At 37.7% G+C, this 9,853-nt stretch overlaps 1 long non-coding RNA gene across 1 annotated transcript; it reads right to left on the bottom strand.

The window, feature by feature from the left end:
- Positions 1–5,382: 5,382 nt before the first annotated feature.
- Positions 5,383–7,663, bottom strand: LOC142176382 (uncharacterized). The gene is made up of 3 exons (XR_012704902.1): positions 7,188–7,663; positions 6,867–7,007; positions 5,383–6,098 (listed from the first exon to the last, which is right to left on the bottom strand). It is a non-coding gene; the product is annotated as an uncharacterized LOC142176382 (long non-coding RNA).
- Between the last annotated feature and the right edge of the window lie 2,190 nt (positions 7,664–9,853).

Here is a 9,853-nt window from a genome sequence, read left to right as displayed (position 1 = left end):
TTCCTTTACCGGTTTAAAATAGTTGATTTTTCAATTTATGCACAAAATAAGAAATGAAAGTTTTATAAAAATGAGAGATCAAAATTTTTAAAACGAGTGAGATAAGATAAATAACCCAAAACCATCAAGTGCCTACTAACATAAATTTTCAAGACCTGGTGTCACTAGAGTATGAGCTACTAGTAGAATATACATAAGATTTACTACTCTACTGTCTGAAATAAAATAGACAGAACAATAACAACACAAAGATTTCGGATATTGCAGAACGGCTCGGAAGGGCAGCTCACCGAGTAGTCTCATACCAGGAGTCAAGCGTGCGCGCCGGACTGATATCCAGATGCACCTGCTTTAGATCCTGCACATCAAGTGTAGAAGTATAGCGTGAGTACATAAACAATGTGTACCCAGTAAGTATCTAGTCTAACCTCGAAGAAATAGTGACGAGGGGTCAACTTCGACTCTTACTGTGGGCCAATAATATAAAAATATAAATTTCTAATTAAACATGATACATAAAAATGATAATAGAACTCCGAGCAGGAAGCAAATAAATAATTTCTTTTATCGCGAGTAGGAACCAACTCATTTCCCTCATCTAACCATTTCACCTCTCAAGCCCATGAAACAATATTAAATATATAGAAGGGCTTCCAATATCTTTATGCACGAATTATGTCGTTGACGTATGTCCCGATCCAAATACACATATACATATACTGTGCACTGCCGAGGGTCGAACGACACGAACCATAGATGCATCTATTAACCTGCCGAGGCGAACGGCCCGCTCCCATGAGAGTAGTGGAAATTTACACCGCTCGCAGAATATACTTGCGACGCGGTTGAACATAGATTTTTCTCATGTTATCATAATATCTCTCAATTCTTTCCGAAATAAGAAATTCAACTAGAAGCTTCTAAAGTATTGAAATCCTCAACCTCGGATTTATACTAGACAATTATTAAGTATAAACAAGCAGCGGTATCAATAAAGCATATTGTGAATCTAAATCTACTCGGACATAAGCATGAATAGTAGCTACGCACGGACTCTCATCACCTCGAGCATACGTAGCCCCCATAAATAGAAGCACATTATAATTCAATTCACCTATGGGTTTAATTCCCTCTGACAAGGTTAGAAAAGAGACTTACCTCGCCTCAAAGCCTACTTTTTGGTCCAAGATTATGCTCAAACCCTCAATTTGGTGTCGAACAATCCAAAACTAATCAAATAGTATATAAACTAATCAATACATGTTCAAAAGTTCATATTCCAACTATTAAAGTGATTACCCAACCCTAAATGTAAGATTTCTAAAATTTACCCCCGGGCCCACATGCCCGGATTCCGGAAATTTTTGAAGAAAATTGTTACCCATAACCTCACGAACTCAAGTATATGATTTTTACTACATTCCATAACCAATTTCGTGGTCAAATCCCATTTTTATCCAAAACCTAGGTTTTCATCTAAACCCTTGATTTTACCAAATTTTATATGTTAATCTACCCATAAAATATGTATTTAACTCATGTTGTGGAGACATTACTTACCTCAAAGTGCTAGGTGAAAACCCCACCATCCAAGAGCTCCAATATCGCCCAAGAGATGAAAGAAAATGAGCTAAATAGCCTAAGTCCCACATTAAATAAGGTTGTGTACAGGTCGCAGACGTCGCATTTGCGACACCTAGTTCGCAAATGCGACAAACTCATCGCAAATGCGAACCTGGGCTCCTACTGCCAAGGTTGCAAATGCGACCAAGGGGTCGCAAAAGCAAACACTGTCGAGGTCGCAAATGCGAACACTGCCCAGCTCAGGCTTCTTCGCAATTGCGAAGCCCTTCTCGCAAATGCGAGGTTCGCAAATGCGAACGAATTCTCGCATTTGCGAGACCTACAACAACTGCCAAGAAACACCAGAAAAATTGAAGTTTTTCTCATCCTCCCGAACGTCCGAAACTCACCCGAGCCCTCGGGGCTCCACACCAAACACCTACACAAGTCTAAAAACATAATACAAACTCGCTCGAGCGATCGAAACACTAAAATAACATCAAAAACCACGAATCGGATGCCAAAATGCATGGATTAACTCATGAACTCAAAAAACTTCTAAAAATACTTTCGCGCGTCCGATTCCTATCAAATCAACTCGGAATGATGCCAAATTTTGCGTGCAACTCTTAAATTGCATTACAGAACTATTACCGGTTTTGAAATTCCATTTGGACCTCGATATCACCAAAACCTACTCCAAACCAAATTTAAAGAACTTCAACAACCTTCAAAGAACCAACTTTTACTATTAGGCGCCGAAACGCTCTCGGGTCATCCAAAACTCGACCCAAGCATACGCCCAAGTCCGAAATCATCATATGAATCTATTGGAACCATCAAATCCCGATTCCAAGGTCGTTTACTTAAAACATTGACCTAAGTCAAACTTAGCCTTTTAAGGCCAACTTAAGGAACCAAGTGTTCCGATTTCAGCCCGAACCCTTCCAAATTCTGAACTAACCATCCCTGCAAGTCATAAAAGAGTAAAAGAACGTATGGGGAGTCTTATTTAGGGGAACATGATTCTCTAAAGCAAAACAACATGTCGGGTCGTTACAGTGATGACCCATCTGTGAGGTCCATTATATATATACTCAAATTGATGAGGTAACTACTAGCTGAGAGCTTGAGCTATTGCTGAGAGGAGAATTTTACTACGTATTTATATTTGTTATTTTGTTTATTTACTCTTACTCACATCTGTTTACTTCTACTATAACTGTCTTATTGGACCACTAGTAAGTGTCGATGTAGACCCCTCATCACTACTTCTCTGGGGTTAGGCTAGATACTTACTGGGTATGCATTGATTTACGTACTCATACTACACTTGCTACACTTATTGTGCAAGTACATATATGTCTTTGGCCTTTTGGTCGCAAAGGCGCGGCTATTGCAAGGACTTCTCTGTAAGCTGCATTCTATGTCATGACCCAATTTCTCATGTAGGCCGTGATGGCACCCAATGTCGCTGCTAGGCAAGACAACGGTAAACTAACCATATGATTGATCTTTTTAATAAGTTTCCAAGTAATTAAATTTCGTTTATTAAGAAATTAAGGAGTAAAAAATTTAATAAATAAAACAAAGGCAACTGAGTGGCAATCAAAGCGATATAATTACTCCAAACTATAAAGTCCAAGTGTATGAGTAACTAGTAGAATATACAAAACTCTAACTACTGTCTGAAATAAAAGTAGACAAAAACAAATAAGTGCAAACGAGAGACTCTAGGTGTTGCAGAACGGCTCAAGAAGCAGCTCACCACTAGGCCTCAGGGTAACGGGGGTGCGCGCCGGTATGACTGCCAGATGTACCTGCCTCAGATCCTACACGGTTAGTGCAGAAATGTAGCATGAGTACATAAACAAACATGTACCCAGTAAGTATCTAGTCTAACCTCGAAGAAGTAGTGACGAGGGGTCGACATCGACACTTACTATTGGCTAACAATAAAAATACAGAAATTCTAGATGAGCATGGTTTATGTAAATAATAAAAATATCTCAATAACAAGCAGGAAATAAATAATTCTTTCACAAATGGTAAATCCCAAGTCAGTTTCTGTCATATATAATTTTAACCTCTCAGGCCATAAAATAATATCAAATATAATTAAGCTCTGAGCATTATCATGCACGATTATGCCGAGGTCGTACGACCCGATCCAGAATAATATGTACACTGCCGAGGGTCGAGCGGCATGAACCATAGATGCATCTATTCTACTGCCGAGGCGTTCAGCCCGCTCCACAAGAAGAGAGGATACTTTATGAACATCCGATTTAAAAGCTCAAGTAAGTGAAATTCGGTCTTTTACAGTTCCTCTATCAAGTTCCAATATAATTTAGGCACTTTAATTAACAATTAGGGCGCAAAAATTACATATATTTCATGATTTGGGTCCTACACTACTCGGACATAAGCATAATTAGTAGCTACGCACGGACTCTCATCACCTCGTGCGTACGTAGCCCCCACAATTAGAAGAAAGTAGTAATTTAAATCACCTATGGGATAAATTTCCTTTTACAAGGTTAGGCAAGAGACTTACCTTGTCTCAAAGCTTGCTTTCCGGCCTCAACTCGGTGCCAAACAATCCGAAACTAATCAAATGTTCTGTAAATTAATCAATACATGTTCAAAAGTTCATAATCTAACTATTAGAGTGATTACCCAACCCCAATTGGAAGATTCCAAAAATTTATCCCCGGGCTCACGTGCCCGGATTCCGAAAATTTTTGAAGATAATTATTACCCATAACCTCATGAACTCAAATACATAATTTTCACTCTTTCCATAACCATTTTTATGGTTAAATCACATTTTTATCAAAACCTAGGTTTTTCAGCTAAACCCAAAATTTTCACAATTTTTCATATTAAAATATACCCATAATCTATGTATTTAACTTATATTGGATGAAAATTACTTACCTCCAATAGCTAGGTGAAACCCTCTCTGTAAGAGCTCTAAAATCGCCCAAGAAATGCAATAAATGAACCCAAAATGGCCTAAGTCCCGTATTAAAAGGACCTTACTGCCTCCAGCATTTTCGCTTCTACGGACCTGGGGCCGCATCTGCGGCACCGCATTTGCAGAAAAGTCATCGCAGGTTCAGTCCTAGCCCAGACTGGCTGACTTCGCTTCTGCAGACGGGCTTCCGCTTCTGCGGAGGGTGGAGCACATCTGCGGCCTTCTCGCACCTGCGGACTTATCATCCCTGAAGCGAGGCCTCTTCTGCGCATGCTGCTCCGCTTGTGCAGACCACTGACCAAATGGCCAAAACCGCTTGTGCGGCCAAGAGCTCGCACTTGCGGCCAAAAGCTCGCAGGTGCGGGCACACAAGAACTGGTGCACCAGCAGCCCCTTTTTAGCTCTAACTCGATCCGTGCAACATCCGAGTAGCACCCGAGGCCCCCGAGGCCCTCGTCCAAACATACCAACAAGTTTGTAAACATGAGACGGACTCGCTCGAACCCTCGAAATGTGGAAAAAATACCAAAACTAAGAATCGCACCCCAAACCAAATCGAATCAACTTATGAACTTCAAGTTCTTCCAACTTGCTCCGAACGCGCGGAATTATACTTAAACTACTCGAAATGATATCAGAATTTGCGTGCAAGTTTTAAATCACCACATATACATATTCCCGGGCTCGAAATCCCAAAGGGACCTCGATAATAGCAAAACCTACTCCAAACCAAATTTAAAGAACTTTAAAACCTTCAATAAATTAACTTTTAACTTTAGGCGCCGAAATGCTCCCGGGTCACCCAAAACCCAATCCGAATATATGCCCAAGTCCAAAATCATCATACAAACCTATTGGGACCGTCAAATCCCAGTTTCAAGGTCGTTTACTAGAAATGTTGACCCAAGTCAAACTTGGCCCCTTTAAAGCCAATAATAAGGAATTAAGTGTTCCGATTTCAACCTGAACCCTTCCAAACCCGAACTAACCATACCCACAAGTCATAAAACAGTAAAATCATATATGAGGAGTCTTATTTAGGGGAACGGGGATCTAGAAATTAAAACAACGGGTTGGGTCGTTACACTTGAGTGAGGAAGGAATGATGAAATCCTTGTGCTCGTGTTGTTCCAACTCCTCCTCCTTAGGTCAAATATGTGTTAAAAATCCCAAAAGACAACGTTTTTCCATATATTTATACCAAGTAGGGTCGGGCCCAGACGAAATCACCTTCTCTTAGCCGAAATAGGATTGTTACTCTGTAAAAATTACACAGGCACGCCGCATGGGACAACGCGCCATGCTGGGCATTAGTGGCGAAATCCAGAGAGCCAGTTCTGACAGGCAGCAGAAAATTTGCACAGATGCGCCACGCCACGCGCCACACTAGTGCACCTTTCTCAGAGTATGGCTAAAATCTCAATTTTTGACGTCCAAACTTGGTCCTCGGCCCCCGAATATGATCCCGGCTTAATCCCTTGGGCTTTTACTCAGGCTTCAAATTTCCAATTCACTCAAATTCATTCCATAACATCTACATAGCTCGGAATCACTCCTACAAGGCATATAACACATAATTAGTACAAAATACTATCAATTAAAGCTCAAAACGAATAAAGTGCAGTAAATTGGAGTGCAATAAACGACTAAAATATGAGATTATAGCCTACCATCACTACTGGAGGTCTTTGACTTCCCAAACTAATGAAGTTGTAGTTGCATGTGTATATGGATTGCTCTTTGTACCTTATAGAATTTTCTATAAAAAAAAAAGAATGTGCATCAAAGTGGACCTATACTTTAACATGAGAAAATGAGTGACATTTGGCGAGCTATTTGATCAATATCAATGAAACTAGACAATAGGCATACCATATGCAATAAACATGAATTGTTGCATAGTTTGTAGCAGAAACCAAGTTGCATGTATCTTATTACCCCGTAACAAACCCCGAAGATTCCAAGAGCAAGCACAAGGATACACATACCAAGTATTTTGATCATCGAGGAACATAACAAAAGGCTGATGTCTATATTACTTCTACATCAATTGGAAAGATAACTAACTCAATGTTACCTTGTTGGGTCGTCAAGAAAATGAAGTGTGTTAAAGAAGTGTCAATACTTTACAAATAGAACTAATGGGGCATATGTCTGACATTGTAAAAATAGCACAACCTGAAAGTCCAGTTCATGATGCAGTCATATTTAAAAATAATATGGTTCATTAATTACATCATAGTTTTGTACCCACTTCAACTAACTAATGGTTAGTAGCATTTATTTTAGATATAGTCAATTAGCATTTTTATGAAAAGTATACCTTTGATCCTGCAATATAACCCCCCACATGATCCAAATGACTTTGTAAAAGTTTCCATCAAAATATCTATATCTGCAATGTCAGCTCCTAAGTTTTCCCAACAGCTCCAATGCTATGAGCCTCATCCAGACACACATATGCCTGTAAAAATTAGATGGTAGATAAAGACACATGCAAATCAGCAAAGTTGAGCCTCAGAAAGCAGATATATATAAACTAGATGCTTTGATTATAAGAAAAAGCTTGGTAGAAAGTTAAAAGATTATTGAATTATCAATCAAAAGAAGAAGTTCCATGAAAAGACATCAAATACTATACTACCTTGTAATTCTTGCATATGGCAGCAATCTCTGGGAGTAGGCAAAGCTCTCCTTCCATACTGTGTATGCCCTCGACCATAACAATTTGTTTGATCTAGATTTCAATGATGAAAAATAACATATCTTTGTTTGTAGGACCATTCCATAAGAAAATGAGGATGAGAGTGAGCATGTCAACGATGTACGAAAGAAGACAAGAAATGAAGGAGTAAAACCAAAGAAAGAAAGAGATGTGCAAAAATCTGACAACGAAGAATAAGAAAGGAAGGTCCAAGATTAGAGGAGCTCTAAGAAAAAAAAGATATGTAAAGATCTGACAACCTAGATGACGGAGAATAAGAAAGGAAGGACCAAGATTAGAGGAGCAATTCTGCCTGCTCAGACTACTGAAGATACGCGTCACAAAGGAAAGATATCAATTTCCTAAATCAAAGGATCAATCTAGGATGATTTTGTTGGTTTTTTAAAAGATGGAGAAGCAAAAAGATTTAAAGTAATGATTGAAAAAAGTCTTTCAATAATTTTATTAACCATAACAAGGCTTTAAATAGCCAATTAGAAATAAAATTTCACATAATTTAAAATTTAAAAAACCTAAAATATCTTAACTAACTTAAACAATCTAATAGAAATTTAAAATTAAAATTCATCCTAAAACTAAGTAACTTATTATGCTAAAAACTTTACTGCAGTAACTGAAAGCAACAAAACTTTAACACTCCTCCTTTTCTTCAGTTGTTGCAATTTAAAAAGTTGCTCCTCCTCAATTCTTACTTCTGTTGTTTGTGCTTGAGGATTGTTTTGAGCATCGTTGAAATTGCACACTTTTGTAGTGCATTTCGTTTTCTTCTTTTCTTCTTTTTTTTCGTCTTATGATTTTGTTCATAAAAAATCCTTAGTGACCTTGTCTTATCTGAAATCTCTTTTGAAAGTATTTAATTCTAGACAGTGATAGAATTTTCAAGGATTGCTCGTAAGGATTGTTCTCCATTACAGCATTTAACAAATCATAGGTTTTAAGATATGATTTTATTTTCACTGAGCAAATCCGATAGTTTTCGCCAGTGAAAGTTTGTGGGGCATTCAACAAGAGATTATTGCTTGCCATGTTTGAAAATAGGTTTAAAAAGTGATATTGGTTTAAAATGATTTGAAAATGGTTCTTTGGAAGAACTCACAGATCCCATAATACCAATGAAGCTCTTGATACCACTATTGATTTTTTAAAAGATGGGCAGCAAAAAGATTTAACGTAATGATTGAAAAAAGTCTCTCAATAATTTTATTAAGCATAACAAGGCTTTAAATAGCCAATTAGGAATAAGAAATTCACATAATTTAAAATTCAAAAAACCTAAAATATCTCAACTAACTTAAACAATCTAATAGAAAGTTAAAATTGAAATTCATCCTAAAACTAAGTAACTTACTATGCTAAAAAAGTTACTGTAGTAACTGAAAGCAACAAAACTTCAATAGATTCGCATAAAGAGATTCACTCTCAAATGGAAAGACCGGCGATCAAGATCCAAAATCAGGATGCTCCACACTTATTCTTGGAATGAATCAAAACTGATTCAACTCCAAGGATCAATTCTCTTGGGATTGCAAATCTCTCAAAGATCTGCCGCAATCAAAGCAAACTAAAGTTCAAGGAGCTGGATTTTGCAGATCATCAAGGAAGAAAGGACATACTTTAAACAAACCAACTTCATGCTCTTTGTCTACTCTAAACAATCATTGTAATCTAAGTATAGTTTACTATGTAACCAGTAAGGAGAAGAAAGAGAGAAAAACATTGGTGAGGCATTGTATCACAATTACTACGAGTGTACTTAGAACCAAAAGAGGGTTGGTGTTCGAGATAACATCATCATACTTATACGAAGTTGTTCAAGGAACTTTGAAAAGAGAACACTCTTGCAACCCAAAGAGACTGGAGTAGGATTCACATTGAATCAGAACCTGTATAACAATTCTGGGTGTCATTTAATTTCTACACTTTATATTTTGTCTTTAACTTTATCTTGCCTCTACTTTCAGTCGACTACTTGGTAAAATAGTCAACTACTTAGTTATAAGAAGAAAAATCGACAATTCACCCTTTTTCCTCTTTTACTTTCAATTGGTATCAGAGCAGGTCTCACATATTTACCCTATTGCTTAACATATAGTGAGAAAAGATCATGTCAAACCAAGTAACCATTGGGGAATTGTTTCAAGAAGGGACATCTCAAGTAAGGCCACCATATTTCAATGGACAATACTTCTCCAATTGGAAAGTTCGCATGGAAATATATGCGAAGTCATATAACATCAAAGTGTGGCGTGTAATCAAAAAGGGAAATTATCCACTTACAGCATCAAAGTCTGACAAGAAAGCTGAAGGACAATCATCCACTGATCCAGAAGATATAGATGACTACTCTGATTAGCAAATGGCAGTAATCCAAGTTAATGCCAAGGCACGAAATCTGTTATATAATGCCATAAGTAGAGAAGAATATGACAAAATTTCAAGCGGCTATACAACCAAGGAAATGTGGGACAAACTGAAAGTTACCTATAAAGGAACAAGCAAAGTGAAAGAAACAAGGATAAATCTATTGGTTCACGACTATGAACTCTTTCAAATGAAAGAGGGTGAATCCATTTAAGAAATATTTG

This window comes from Nicotiana tabacum, chromosome 22 (genome assembly GCF_000715075.1).
Source record: "Nicotiana tabacum cultivar K326 chromosome 22, ASM71507v2, whole genome shotgun sequence".
Taxonomy (NCBI): Eukaryota; Viridiplantae; Streptophyta; class Magnoliopsida; order Solanales; family Solanaceae; genus Nicotiana; species Nicotiana tabacum.
This window is presented reverse-complemented; position numbering and strand designations above follow the sequence as displayed.